Consider the following 16154-nt stretch of genomic DNA (forward strand, 5'->3'; position numbering starts at 1 on the left):
AATTTCAGGTGAAAAATGTTACACAGACACTCATAAACATTAACTATTTAATGCGGTCTGTGGTGCAACCACAGAAGTCAAGAGCTGTACTGAGAGGACCCTCTTTGTACTGTTTGTCACATCTTTCAGTCTTGATATTTTGACAGTAAAACATCCCACATATTTAATGTAATTTAAGATACCATGAGTATAAAAATCCTACAGTAAACTAAGGTTGTCAAGGAGGGCGAGGGAATGGACCCAAGCGCAGAGTGCGGGGAAAAACACAAAACTCCAAAAGTAGGAAGAACAAAGACTTTAATCACGAACTCCACGAAAAAGGGAACCAAAAGCCTCGCAGGGCAGCAAAAACAAACCCAAAGAAAACTTCAAAAAATGCAGGAAACCAGGAAATACAAAAGTCCAAAAACACGTAGAGAACAGAACAGGGGAAGGAACACTCTGGGCAGAAACATGATCGGAGGCACGGTCAAACAAACTAACAACAACGAGCACGCAGGCAAGGATCCAGCACCTGAGTCAGGGAGAAGGGACTTAAATAGACACGATGCAGACGAGACACAGGAGGGCACAATGAACAATCAGGCCACAGAGAGGGAAGGGAAAACGAGACAACCAGCAAACAATAATAGGATAATTGAAAACAATAAAACAATTAAACAGGACAAAACAGAAGTGCCGCCATCTGGCAGCCACCACGGAAAGACAGAGGGAAAAAACACAGAACCCTGACAGTACCCCCCCCCCCCCCCCCCCCCCAAGGGACGGCTCCTGACGTCCCAGGAGGCCGCCCTTGGGAGGGAGTGAACCAGAGGGTGGGAGCAGGGGGACTGGACTGGACAGGACAGGAACAGGACTCAGGACTGGACGGGAACTCGGGACTCAGGACGGGAACTCGGGACTGGACTGGGGCGAGGCAGACACACCGGACTGGACTGGGGCGAGGCGGACACACCGGACTGGACTGGGGCGAGGCGGACACACTGGACTGGGGCGAGGCGGACACACCGGACTGGACTGGGGTGAGGCGGACACACCGGACTGGACTGGGGCGAGGCGGACACACCGGACTGGACTGGGGCGAGGCGGACACACCGGAACGGACATGACTAGACAGAAACACCGGACTGGTACAAGACGAGACGAGACAGTACACTGGACAGGAACGAGACGAAACGAGACAGAACACTGGACTGGACTTAGACACAAGACTGAACACCGGACTGGACTTTAGACAGAAGGGGCAAGACTCAACAAGACAGGAACGGACTGGACCAAACTGACACATATGTAACCACACCAAGACCCTTCACGAAACAGACACACACACACACACATAACACAGGACCGGGCAAAAGACAGACACTGAGCGGACTCAACACTACATGGAACTGGACATGGACACTACACTGGGGTGGACCGAGACTGACAAAGAAACGAACTGACACAGACACAGGAACGACGCGGGGCGATCTACCAGGACAGACAAAGGGACAAGCAGGCGGGGAGGCACACGGCAAGACTGACCGACACACTAAGGGACAGACAGACAGGGAGGAGAGGGGTGAACTCAAACACACAACCTGACAAATAGGCAGACAGGACAAGAAACACGCAGACTGACACACAGACAGGCAGACAGGCGGGAGAACGGATTGGCCGACGGGCCGATGGCCTGGGGGCAGATAAGCAGGCCAACAAACTGGCTGACACACATGCGGGCAAACAGGCAGACAGGCAGGCGGGCAGACAACTAGACAAGGGGGCAGGTGAACAAACAGACACACGGTTGGGAACACTAGGAGGCGCGAGAACACTAGGTGGAGCACGGACACTAGGGGGCGCGACTACACTGGGGGAGCGACCACACCGGGGGAGGACGGACACTGGGGGGAGCGACAACACCAAAGGGGGAGTGGACACTAGGGGGAGCGAGAACACCAGGGGGCGAGGGGACACCGGGCAGGGCAGGGACACCGGGCAAGGCAGGTGGCTTTGCCAGCGGAACCGCGGCCAGGGCAGGCCGCGGCGTCCCCTGCGGGACAACAGACGGAGAAGACGGCCCCTCCAGGGCTCTGGACGGCTCTGGAGGCCTCTCCGGGGCCCGAGGCGGCTCTGGAGGCCTCTCCGGGGCTCGAGGCGTGGGCGAAGCACGAACATTGGGTGTAGCGGCCCCTGTGGAACAACGGGCGGAGCAGGCGGACCCTGCGACTGTTGATTATGGGTAAGTGAATAGTTGGTGAGAGACCTTTTTCAGTCTGTTAATATGGTAATATTTTTAACACATGTAAATATGTGAGAAAGTAAACGCTTTAAAGAATTACCATAAGCTTAAATCGCAACGTAACCTACATAATAATCAATCTAAAAACTGCATTAATTTATTTGCTTGGTGAACAAGCGTGCCAATTTCATGAAGAATATGTAATGATCATAATAATAATAAATAATTCGTAATCAACCATTGGGAATTCCCGTGTTGTCTTGTCATTCACGTCAAAACATTTATAGGATCAGATTTAGTAAAATCAGCTAATCATCAAAAAGATAGCTTAACAGTTTAATCTTGAAGGGATATGAACACCACAACGCCATGAACACCGGAAGCTTTGAAGTACAAGTGCAATAAAGGATTGCTTACAAATTCATTTATAAAATAGATGCATTTACATCGGCAAGACCACTAAATAATCTGATTTTTGTAAAGCTCTGTGGATTATCTAATTTTTATTAACAAGCCCTTTTTGAAAGCACGGCGAACGAAGACATCGGAGAAGTCAAATAGGCTGAGCAATGGTTGGTTAAAAACTACCTTCCAACACTCGAGCTAACAAACCGCTGCTCCGTGCATTCACTTCTGCATAATTCTCTGAATTTGAAACCAATATGGCGGCATGCAACTGCCGGGCATAACCCACCATATTGGTTTCAAATTCTGACTCCTCCAGCCGCTCCAGTTGTTATATACGCTCTGTGGCTAGAGCCCGTTCATTGGCTGGCTTCAGCAGCAGGTCCGAACTGCAGAAAAAGGTCCACACCGAGTCCTCAAGTCAGTATCGAGCGTAAGATCCTACCACTAACTCGGATACCTTTGGGAGACTGGATAACCCACAGTAATATGGCATCAGCTGTAATTGCGCGTGGTTTGCAAACAGAGTTCGACGGTGTTAATCTATTTGAAACGGGAACGTGTTACAGCGTTGACGAAAACAAACCAACAACGCGCTTCACCACAGTAACTTCTGATTTTGAGGAATATGCACCGGACGGTGAGTGAGTGTATCGAACTTAAGAATCGATGGTATAGCTATGTGAAACCAATCTTTACATAGACCTATCAAAAGTGGCGAGGGGTTTCCAAGTTCATTCGATAGTTCAAGTTCATTAACCATATTGATTGGCATTCTTCTTACAACATTCTTCTTATTAATTACAGTCATGAAAAGTATCGACACATCCGAAAGGTAATAAAGGATGGTTGGGCTTTCAGGGATCTTTGCGTTGTGCGGCCCAAAAAGAAATTTCCCTAATACAGGGCTCGAAATTAACTTTTTTACTTAAAGAAGTTAGGAGCACCCACCAAAATGTAAGGAGCACCAACAATATATGCAATAGATATTTTTATTGATAAAAAACGACAATATAACAGTACGGTTTACAAGTAACAGTTAAACTGTCACGCTTAAAATATGTCGACTCCGTTGCAAACGCACTGTTTGTGTCCTGCCATTTCCACGTGTTTTACAGTAATGGGGGAGGGTAAGAATGTCAAGCTCACGTTCGATTGGTTAGAATGGTCACTGTCAGCTGCGGTGCACTGGACGCCATATTGGTTTCAAATTCTGACTCCTCCAGCCGCTCCAGTTGTTATATACGCTCTGTGGCTAGAGCCCGTTCATTGGCTGGCTTCAGCAGCAGGTCCGAACTGCAGAAAAAGGTCCACACCGAGTCCTCAAGTCAGTATCGAGCGTAAGATCCCTACCACTAACTCGGATACCTTTGGGAGACTGGATAACCCACAGTAATATGGCATCAGCTGTAATTGCGCGTGGTTTGCAAACAGAGTTCGACGGTGTTAATCTATTTGAAACGGGAACGTGTTACAGCGTTGACGAAAACAAACCAACAACGCGCTTCACCACAGTAACTTCTGATTTTGAGGAATATGCACCGGACGGTGAGTGAGTGTATCGAACTTAAGAATCGATGGTATAGCTATGTGAAACCAATCTTTACATAGACCTATCAAAAGTGGTGAGGGGTTTCCAAGTTCATTCGATAGTTCAAGTTCATTAACCATATTGATTGGCATTCTTCTTACAACATTCTTCTTATTAATTACAGTCATGAAAAGTATCGACACATCCGAAAGGTAATAAAGGATGGTTGGGCTTTCAGGGATCTTTGCGTTGTGCGGCCCAAAAAGAAATTTCCCTAATACAGGGCTCGAAATTAACTTTTTACTTAAAGAAGTTAGGAGCACCCACCAAAATGTAAGGAGCACCAACAATATATGCAATAGATATTTTATTGATAAAAAACGACAATATAACAGTACGGTTTACAAGTAACAGTTAAACTGTCACGCTTAAAATATGTCGACTCCGTTGCAAACGCACTGTTTGTGTCCTGCCATTTCCACGTGTTTTACAGTAATGGGGGAGGGTAAGAATGTCAAGCTCACGTTCGATTGGTTAGAATGGTCACTGTCAGCTGCGGTGCACTGGACGCCATATTGGTTTCAAATTCTGACTCCTCCAGCCGCTCCAGTTGTTATATACGCTCTGTGGCTAGAGCCCGTTCATTGGCTGGCTTCAGCAGCAGGTCCGAACTGCAGAAAAAGGTCCACACCGAGTCCTCAAGTCAGTATCGAGCGTAAGATCCCTACCACTAACTCGGATACCTTTGGGAGACTGGATAACCCACAGTAATATGGCATCAGCTGTAATTGCGCGTGGTTTGCAAACAGAGTTCGACGGTGTTAATCTATTTGAAACGGGAACGTGTTACAGCGTTGACGAAAACAAACCAACAACGCGCTTCACCACAGTAACTTCTGATTTTGAGGAATATGCACCGGACGGTGAGTGAGTGTATCGAACTTAAGAATCGATGGTATAGCTATGTGAAACCAATCTTTACATAGACCTATCAAAAGTGGTGAGGGGTTTCCAAGTTCATTCGATAGTTCAAGTTCATTAACCATATTGATTGGCATTGGCAAGAAGTTAGGAGCACCCACCAAAATGTAAGGAGCACCAACAATATATGCAAAGGATATTTTTATTGATAAAAAACGACAATATAACAGTTTACAAGTAACAGTTAAACTGTCACGCTTAAAATATGTCGCCTCCGTTGCAAACGCACTGTTTGTGTCCTGCCATTTCCACGTGTTTTACAGGTCGCAACAGAACAATTATTTGCACTCGTTCAAATGCGCCCAATTATATTTCGAGGTCGCACACATTAAATTTCGGGAGCATATGCGGCCAAAATGGTCGCAATTTCGAGCCCTGCCCTAATACGATATCTGGCCTATTAATGACTTGTTCAAGTGTTGTCCTTCATAGTGATACCAGATAGCCTATGGGTCGAGTAAAATCAGTCAAACGCGTTGTATTCTTTAACGGTGTTCCTTGCGTGTTTGTAATGGTTGTGCGGGGGCGTGGCACTGGACTGGCTGTGACGTTTTTTGTAACATTTGCTGTTTTCGCTCCTGCTCTTGCTGTGTTTACGTCATCGATAAGACAGAACGTGGTTACAATGTCTGTCAACTTAAAACAACAAACGTTTGCTACACACTTATGCTGTAGTAGGCCACATTATTTTCAGCATTAAGTTGGCAAAGAAGCTATATACCGACCGTGATATGTAACTATGTCGCTACATTTATTCAAATCTGTTGAATGCTAAACATGTTCAAGTACTGTTTTAAGATGAATGTTGTCACCAGATGTTCATGTAGTTGGAATATCTCGCTTCTAGATATTCTCTACTTGAAACCTGTTGATTACACTTTTAAAATGTTATCTATTTGAAGTGGAAAATTAGTATTACATGGATCAGGAGGTAAGAGCGGTTGTCTGGCAGTCGGAGGGTTGCCGGTTCGATTCCCCACCCTGGGCGTGCGAGGTGTCCCTGAGCAAGACGCCTAACCCCTAATTGCTCCCAATGAGCTGATTGGTACCTTGAACATGGCAATCTTTCACCGTTGGTGTGTGAGTGTGTGTGTGAATGGGTGAATGAGAGGCATCAATTGTAAAGCTCTTTGTATGAAAGTGCTATATAAATGCAGTCCATTTACCATTTTACCATATTATTATTTTGTAAATGTTTTTATTGATAGCTTAACTTTCAAGATTTTAGTTGAATGTGATCTCTAAATCTGACGTAGCATGCGGTGCTGTTTGTCTACTGCAACATTAGTGTGATTCCAAACACTTTAAATGAACTAGTACAACACGTGACAACTTTTACTTAATTTATTTGATGACTCAAACATCTTAAAAGATGATGCAACTGAATGAGTTTATTATTGAATTGTTTATAAAAGCACAGTATTCTTTTCAGATCTTAATTTTCCTCTCAGAGTGCATTAGATTGATGCAATTAACTGTTAAAATGTACAAAATATTCTCCTGGGGGGCCATACCCCCAGACCCCCCTAGAAGGTTCAGGGTCCCCCTTTACAAAATCCCCCAAAATCCTGTGGAAAACTCTGGGTTATGTCTTCACATTTGTTACATAGCTGTGCTGCAGTAAACCTACATCTAATTAATTAATCTGAACAAACGAACGGACTAACTGTTTAAGATGGACCATGGGCAGCTTTATAGAAACAGTTGCATTTAGCCTATTTGTTTATTGTTGAATGTTTATTTTTATGCTTTTCTATTGTTATATGAAGTAATTTAGAATTAGTTTGCTGACATTAGCTTGCTAGCTATGTCAGGCACAATGGATGACAAAAGAAAACACTTTTGGGCAGTTCAAATGAAAATAAAAAATTCCAGGCCTGTAAAGTGAAATTTATGGTGATCGGTGTTTGCAGCAATATGGCCTGTGAGTGAGGTTTGTAATTGGTAGGTTTTTTGTGCTAGCAATGACACTATGGGAATGCAGATACACTTCCCATTACAAGATTTTCTTGTTACCTTTAAATAAATTAATTATCTGTCAGATGTGTTAAGGGACTATACATTTCTTTATCATCTGAAAATCGCTGTGTTTAGCCATGATTGAAAAATTTGTCTACCATGCTGGCTCTGCCAGCCACATGGGACATAATATTGGTGAACAGATTCAGGTGATTCCACTTCTGTATTTTGTGTATGGTGAAGTTAAAACTGCGGCATAGCCTAGTGAAATTCAAGTAATGATAAAGAAAATACTGGTTGGCATAGTAGCATAATGGGTAAGCATCTGGGCTTTTAACCTGAAAGTTGCAGGCTTGACTCCTGTTCTACCCTTCAGCAATGCACTTAACCTGAATTGCTTCAGTCTGTATGTAGCTCTATAAAATGGATACCGTATAAAAATGTGAAATCTGAAAATGTGAAAATTTTAGAAGTGTCTGCTAAATTCCTTTGTTGTAATGTAAAATCATCATAGAGATGTTACTATGTGCAGTAGTTTTTGTTTGTCAGAAGATAATTGCACTGCCTGCATTAAGGGAGAGACTATTTGTTTTGTGAATTTTATTATTTGCAAATGTTGATTGAACTTATTTGCTCCTCAGATGACTTGAATACAAGCTCTGGCCCTGGTATATGTCCCTGGACACTTGCTTGCACTTCAAGAATCAGGGACATTCTCAGATGCTGCTGCTGCTGCTGTTACACTGTACCGGAGGACATCATTCAAGGTACCCCCAACTTATGATAAATTGTGATAAATGGGTACCAGGGATACACAAATCTGGCCCTCAGAGCCAGTAGTGCTCTCGGTTCTTTTCTACCTGATGGTTAATTGGTTGATTAATGGCACCGATTGGCCAGAGATTTAACTCCTCTGGTGGCTGTGATTTAAATAAATCGCAGTTAGAGGGGAAGAATGAAAGCCAGCAGTACTACTGGCTCTGAGGGCCAGATTTAAGGATCCCAGTAATACTCTGTACACTAAGGATACCCCAGCAAAAGTTTTTGCTTGTGGCTACAAATATATCTAGGTGGAGGCCAAATTTTTCTGCATGGGACTGAACATTTTTTTTACATAAGCCGCGTTTCCACCAAAATTACCCGGAACTTTCAGTCCCAGGAACTACTTTACCAGGAACTAAAAGGTTCCTTCAGCCAATGGTTGTCTGCGTTTCCACCGGGTCTAAAGTACCGCGAAGATTAGGCAAATTAGCCCACTGACGTATGAAAAAGCGACGTTGTCGTCGGTCCATCTGTCATATGATTTCTTCTGTAACCCCATACTACCACCGAAGTAGCCTACATTATTTTCTAATGACCGGGACAGCCCGGAGGGGTTTATTCCACTTATATACAACGGGTTACCAACAATGACTATATATGGTTACTTTTGTATTTATTGATTTTCATATATCCTCTCAAACACATTCATTATGTTTTTATGCGAACATTCGCTTTCATGTCTTGACATTCGAAGCGACAGAATGCATTCACATTTATATGTATAACTGGCAACAACAGCAGAAAACATGCACACGTTGTAAACCATTTGCTGTTTGATTACTTTCTCGTCGTCAATTCCATATAGGCTAATCGCAAAATGACAAAATAGAACGAAAACTCGGACTTGCGTGAAAATGTAAATTAGTAGTGGTACAGCCACCGTTTGCTTTCCTTCGAAGTTACTGCTAGCCGAGCAACGAAGTGTGCCCTCCAGATGCGAACCATGCACCATAAATTAGTCCATAGTCTTCCTGGTCTTTTCGTGGAATTGAAAAATGGCAGTAAAATTGAGTAAAATTACGGCAGTCTGAAAAAGCTAAAGGGAGGATTACTAGAATTAACCTGTTATTTTACCCTGACAAAAAGTGCGGAAGGTGATTTCCAGTTTGCTTGTACTGTATCACCAATGTTAATTACGCAGAACTACCGCATACCTCACATAACTGTATCAAACGTTTTGAGTCAATTACAACGAGCTAACAAAGAAAATCCGGAAGAAAATATTCAGAATTAATCCGTTTGAATGTTTTAGTACGTAATATGCTGTCCCAGCACGAATGCTTAGCATTTTATAAAACGAATACTAAAGCAAGAAAAGAGCAGAAGAGCACACGTTATAATTCCAAGACGTTGGCAGGCTATAACCAAAAGTAGGCTACTGCGCCGCATAACATACAAGTTTGATTTGAAGTTATTATGAAAATAAATCGGTTTGCGCCTGCATATTTTTAAACATGGCGCTGAAAACAAAAAACACAAAAAATGCTGCGAGTAGCCTACTCGACCAATCAGAAATGTTCAGCGCTGCAAGCTCCACCCAAAAGGTTCCTGTACTTTCGGAAAGTACTACCCCCCGAGCAGGAACCTTTTGGGGGTAAAATAAAGCCCCAGGAACTAAATGTAGACCCTAGTTCCTGCGGTGGAAACGCACTGAGTTCCTCAAAAGGTTCCTAGTTCCGGGGTATAGTTCCTGCGGTGGAAACGTGGCTATAGACTGAAAACCCACCTCTTCAGACTGCACCGTGACTCTTCTGATCCTCTTAAGCTATCTTTTCTTTCTTTTCAAATAAAATTTCTAGCGATCATTTTATAGGTATAGTTTGTGTGTGTATGCAATATAATGTAATGACTGGATCAACTGTTTTAGGTTGTGGATTGAGAAAATGCAGTGTAGTAGTATTTTAATGGCCTTAAATGAGCTATTAGTAAAGGCAGTTTTTGTGCAAATGCCTATGTAAAAAATGGGCAATCGTTTAAATATTTGCATACCAAAAACAATCAGAGAATCTGCTGCCTTGAAACAATTGAGTAAAGCAATTCAAAATATTTCCATTTATAGTACATTTTAATATACATTTCTTATGTGCTTTTCAGCTTTATTGGGCAGGACAGTGTAGAGGGACAGGAAGAATGGGGAAGAGAGGGAGAGACATGCAACAGAGGTCACACGGCCGTAGTCAAACCACTGATGTTGCGGCTCATAATGAGCATGTGGACAGTGCTCTACAGGCTACGCCATGAGTCACCCCATTTATAATACATTTTATTTTATAGTTCACTTTATGAGGTTAAGTTAACCCAACACAAATCAGAGTTGCAAAATTATGCTTTTTAAGTTAATGCCACCTAATTATGCTTTTTAAGTTAATTGGTTTAATTTCTAAAATTCCTTTGATTCATATCAAATTATTTAAAATTCTTAAAGTTTACTTGAATTATTTATACTGACTTCTTGAGCTTAAATGAGCCTAGTTTATTTCAGTTGAACTTACTTGAAAGTCATGATTTTAATAAATTAAATCAAGCCACGCACAAATGGACTAACTTCTGCTCACTTAATTTTATGACTCACGGTCATTACTTAAATAGGGTTTTTTTTTAGTAAATGGATGATATTTAAGTAAATGGAACTATACAGATTTAAGCATTCCTGACAAGCGCAATCTTTTAAGTATACTGTACTCATCATTTTGTGATGATGGCAGTTATGATTTACAGTGTATGCTTGTTTAAAGACACCTCTATATGTCAGAAGGACGGTGTGTGAAGATGATCAATCAGTATCATGAAACAAATATTAACCTTGCCTTCCAAGGGTATGTGTGTTTCCAAATCATTCCAGGAAGGTGCTCCTCTCACAATTATGGAAATCCAGAACTCTTCACTGTTGGAGCACTGTTTTGTTTCCATTTTTTGGTCACTGTCTGTACATTTCTGTGGGAAAAAAGCAAAGTTATTTTCTTTCTTTTCATAGAACCTGAGCTCAGTTTTCCTTGCCAGGAGACTTCAATGAGTTCTGTTCGGCCATTCTGATGGAATCTTCTGAAGCAGCAACGTCAAAAGATGAAGATACATCAGTTATTACATTTTACTTACTGAAGGGGGTGACCAACTGTCTTTGACTGAGGGATAGTTTTTGCCATATTTTATTAAATATTAAAGTGAAGGCTATGGCCAGTTATATGCCATCTGGCAGGAACAGCTCAGGGTTGAAGCCAGACGGTGTGGCCCATAAAAACAGTGGAACAGTGCCTTATAGGGAACCCCGCCTGTTAAGACTAGGGCTTAATATGTTGTAAATGCCCTCAACTATGGAAATATGTTGTAAAAACCAGACAAAAGATTTCAGTTATTAAAAAAAAAAAAACCAAGCCTTTAATAGAAATTTTGACCAATGGAGATTGGTCATTATTTTAGATGTGCAATGCACTTTGGATAGGAAAGGAAAAGAAAATGTTATGACAATTTAATATATCAAATATATTTTAGTAAGTAAATAATGTAAATAACCAGTGTTTGTTTTGCCTGCACTCAGTTCCCCCACTTTGAGTCAAAGGATTTCTAGTTGTAGGAAATCATTTTTGGAAGGAATTTTAAAGGGAAGCCAACTGCAGGAATGAGTTTACTTTGTAACAGACAATCAATGGGCTGTTCAGCAAATGCTTTCTAAAAAATGTGTAATTGCACTGCTGTGTTTTCTGTCCTGTGTACACTGTGTTTTTCTGCCATTTTTTGCTGAGCAAAATTAGGTGCATACATAAGTTAGGTGCAAAATTAGGTGCATACACTTTTGTTTTGGAGAAGCACAATATCAGTATCGTGAAATCACAGCTGACCTCACTTGAGCTGTTCATGACCTGGATAATCTGCTCTCCTCCCTAAAAGTGGTAGTGAGATGGGCATGCTGATTTTTTCTGGTACAACTTCTGAGTCCCGGCCCTGGTGCTCTCACTCCTGGACTATTGCAAGTCAGTCTTGCCAGTCTTCCTGCCTGTGCCACTAAACCACTTGCAAATAATGCAGAATGTAGTTGTACGCAGCTTGTCTGCAGTCTTGCCAAGCAAGCTCATGTTTTACCCTCAAGTGTGAAATGCATTTCCCATAGTGGTCAGGTCAGGACAGCAGAATTGTTCATTTTGGTACTCCTTCCATCTCAACTCTTACACTCATACCATTTTTTAAAACCTTTTTGTGGTTTGTAGCTTTTCTTCTCAGGGCTTGTTATGGATGTAATCCATATGTATTCAGGATTTATGTTTTGGTTATTCCTTTGCGTAGTTAATTTCCATTCGTGCTGTTAAACGGTTTACAGACCAAAGGAAAATTGATGTTTACTGTGCAGACAGGGAGTGAGCAGGGTCTGATAAAGAGACAGTGCTCAGCTGCAAACATCCTACTGGATCAGCGTTATGTAAAACGTATGTTCTCCATAATAGTGTAATCGTGTTTTGTATTGTCGTGGGGAACAAGTTGGTGTCTCTGGTGGTGGGATGCTGACTGAAGTACTTGATAGCTATGGGTCAGTGCCCAGCCAGATACAAAGGTTAACCTGGTTATGCTTGCAGAGAAGGGATAAATTAATGTACTGTTTTGCTATTGTTGTCTTTATTTGATGACATGCTGTTGTGCTTTGATCTTTGAATATATAAGCGGAAAGGTGCAATGGTTTGAGGACTCATCAATATGACCTCCTATGCATATGCAAATAGCCATCTCATTGCACACAGTCTTTTGCATTGTTTCCCCTGGCATTCCTTTTGGCTTTATCGCTGCACTCCTAGCAGCTTCAGGGTCCTAACATAAGCATAGAACTCAGGATATCTGCACCCCGTAGTCACTCACCTCTACTCTAGTGCCGTAGCAAGATACACAATTGTATCTATACAGGCTACACACACAGAGGCACGTCCGCGTCTTCTAGCTACGATAGATAGCGATCTGTATAAAGAAACCCTTCTGGCAGAATATTTTTGGTCTCCTTATATGCACAACTCTTGGCACAGAGGTGAGGTTAAAACATTTGTTTTGGAGGCAGGTTCCTTTGCCACTTCCGCTGTTTGGTACATCTGAGGGGTTTCTTACAGTGCTTTAGTGATGTTAACTACTGTATGCACTGGTTGATCTGGGAATGTTGTTAACCAGTTCTGTGTCTGAAACAGCTTACTTTCCTACTATTGAGCATATAAGTTGAGTACAGCGGATAAGGTAGTTAAGTAGTGCAATTTTCTCGAAATGTAGTGAACCTAAAATCCTGAACTATATTTTTAGGAGGTCATGCTAAGAAGTGGTCAAGCCATCTTTGGGTCCCATAATCACAGAGGATGCGGTGGGGCCTTTTTACTACAAAGGCGGGACGTCTTATGCAACTTCCTCAGTACAACTGGAAAATAGTACGAAGGATATTATTTACACACACTGCCCATTGCATACTAAAAAATAAGCAGTAGGCAGTATGTTTAGTAGACTTCGTATTTTGAGGACACAGTAGTTAGGAGGCTGTTTCGGACACAGCCCAGGTCTGACATTACTACTCATGTAAATTGAATGAATGCACTTAAGTTCTGCTCTCATATAAAGCATTTTATTTATTTTTATGTTTTTTTTTTGATTGTCCGTTTTATATTTTGTGTATTTTTTTGACAGAAGTCTGGGGGCAGGGGATGAATATGTGCCTTGGCTTTAAAACTTTGATGCAGCCCAGTTTTTGTTTTCGACTTTTTAAAGAATGTTAAATTGTATTTTCTCTGGCAAATAAATTAATGAGTAATTTGTATTTGGCCAATTTCTGTCACAATACCTGTATACTCAGACATGACATGGTACAGTTATGCAAAAGAAAGCCAACATGTGAATTAGTCATAACTTCCTGAAACTTAGAAAACAAGTTTATTATTTTATTTTTGATACATTTTTTATTGCATTTTGAAAGCATACAACACAGGCATTGCACATAGAACATTACATTTCCCATATTCACATTGCATGCACTGGCACCCCTCTGTGGCAACCCTCACCCACAATATGTCTTATCTCCTGAGAAAATTGAGAGATAAAAAGGAAACAAACCAAATAAACAGTGGGGAAAAAGAGGAATAAAAAATAAATAAGGGGGAAAACAGCATTGTACACTTTTAGCCCAAACCTGAATAGTTTCCTCCTTGGCACCATGCATCATTGCTATGGGTAGTTCTTTGCTAATAACATTACATTACATTTATGTGGCAGACACTTTTATCCAAAGCAATGTACCATAAGTGCATACCGAAGGTCATTGGAACAACTAGAGGTGTGTGTAGTTAATAACATCATGATGTGTGTAAGTACAGTGTGAGGCTATGTGGCTAAGTTACAACCAAACAAAAACCAAAAAAAAACAAAAACAGATCCTGCATACACCACACACTACACCTGGCCCGGATGCAAGGATAAGATTCTCCAGATGGTAACAACAGAGATCAACACCTGAACGTCCCTGCAACGCATATTAAGTGCATGCCAAATCTGGCCAATCCTTGCCCCTTTAGGGGGTACCCTATTTAAAGCTTTATAACTACAAGTGTGAGCATCACAGAGACTTGAAATGGCTTATATGAAGCAAGACATTTGTACCATTTACAATAAAACTTAGATTAGTTTCTATTCATAATTTCGGAAGAAATAAAGTGCCACAAAGGCAATTGTTCAGGCAAAAAAGTAAAAATGAATTTGCTCTTTTTTAGTTTGCAATGAAATACTGAGAGATCCCATATATACAGCATATTAAGCATCCAAAAACTCTGACCTTTGGTAATGTCTAAATCGTCAAGTTGTTCCAAGAATGGCTGAGAGCGAGTGGGGAAACATGGCTGCATTGATTGGGTGAGGTGTGGAAGGGTGGAGATGTGAGAGCATGGTCAGACAAGGACTTTTTTTATCAGAAAGCTAATAAATGTACATATTAAAGTTGCCTAATGTTTCTGGAAGCAGCGTTAAGCATTTATTATCCAAATAATAAAACCAAACATGAATATGTTTGGAGGTAATCCAACTCAGCGGCTGCTACCTTTTAAAAATGGTCGTTTACTTTTGCTTCTAAAAAGAGAGGTGACATCTTTAGCCAAATATTTGTTAAATCAAGGCAGTTGCAATCTCCACCTTCAGGCAAAATATTTGATATGTAAAATCGTGTCGGTTTCTGCTTAAAACTGGAAAAGATTTAGCTATCAGGCCCCAACATCCATTATCTACACAAACATTAAGATTTTCAATCCATTATTTCAATTAAATACCACAGATTACATTCAATTTAAAATCAAAAGGAACATAATCTCTGTGTGTTTGTGACACCCAATAATTATGGTGTGCTCCTATAATATAAAGTAATAAAGTCATAAAACTTCCAGGAGAGAAAATTCCAGGACATCTTTTTATGCCTGTCATGAGGAGGGAGAGAAAAACAGACCCCCTCATTAAATTCTATTGTCTGTTTCTCAAAGGTGCTAATCTAAAAATTAGATATCTGACAATATGTTTTTCAAGAAAGACCAGAGAGTCCCTACAGGGAAAAAAAATTGCTGGGCCGAAGGATAATGCTTTTCAGTTTTGATCACAAATGTTGCAGAATAAGGGCATCATGGTGGTGCAGTGGGTAGCACTGTCGCCTCACAGCAAGAAGGTCTTGGGTTTCTGTACCTTAGCCGGCCTGAGCCTTTCTGTGTGGAGTTTGCATTTCCTTCGGGTACTTCAGTTTCCTCCCACACTCCAAAGACTTGCAGGTAGACTAATTGGCGACTCTAAATTGCGTGAGTGAATGGTGTGTGTGCCCTGATCGGCGGCTTCTTGCCCAATGCTTGCTGGGATCAGTTCCAGCACCCCCAATGACCCTGCCCTGGATGAGTGGGTATAGATAATGGATGTTGCATAATTAAGTCATGGACAACCCCCCCCCCCCCACCCCCCACATCCAGGTTTCAGCTTTACAATTGGCAAATTGACATTTATCCCTGTTTGCACCATTTTTGGTGTACTGTGTAAAAATGTGTATTATCAGACAGGGAATGTATTTCTGCCTTATCTGACGCATGAAAGATTTTTAAATATATGTAACAGCAAAGGCATGACGTGAACAAGGCTTTCCAGTTTTCTCTAATGGATGCTTTTGAAAGATGGGTTTATTGCAGGTGAGGGGACCTTCAGAAGGCATGTGAAGGTGTCCTATGGGTCTTCATGAAAAAATAATTTCCCAATCAAAAA

At 41.6% G+C, this 16154-nt stretch overlaps 1 long non-coding RNA gene across 1 annotated transcript; it reads left to right on the forward strand.

The window, feature by feature from the left end:
• The first annotated feature begins 4540 nt into the window (after nt 1–4540).
• LOC118224827 lies at nt 4541–11608 on the forward strand. Its single transcript, XR_004764703.1, has 3 exons — nt 4541–5083; nt 7742–7867; nt 10897–11608. It is a non-coding gene; the product is annotated as an uncharacterized LOC118224827 (long non-coding RNA).
• The last annotated feature ends 4546 nt before the right edge of the window (nt 11609–16154 follow it).

This window comes from Anguilla anguilla, chromosome 4 (genome assembly GCF_013347855.1).
Source record: "Anguilla anguilla isolate fAngAng1 chromosome 4, fAngAng1.pri, whole genome shotgun sequence".
In the NCBI taxonomy this organism is placed as follows: domain Eukaryota; kingdom Metazoa; phylum Chordata; class Actinopteri; order Anguilliformes; family Anguillidae; genus Anguilla; species Anguilla anguilla.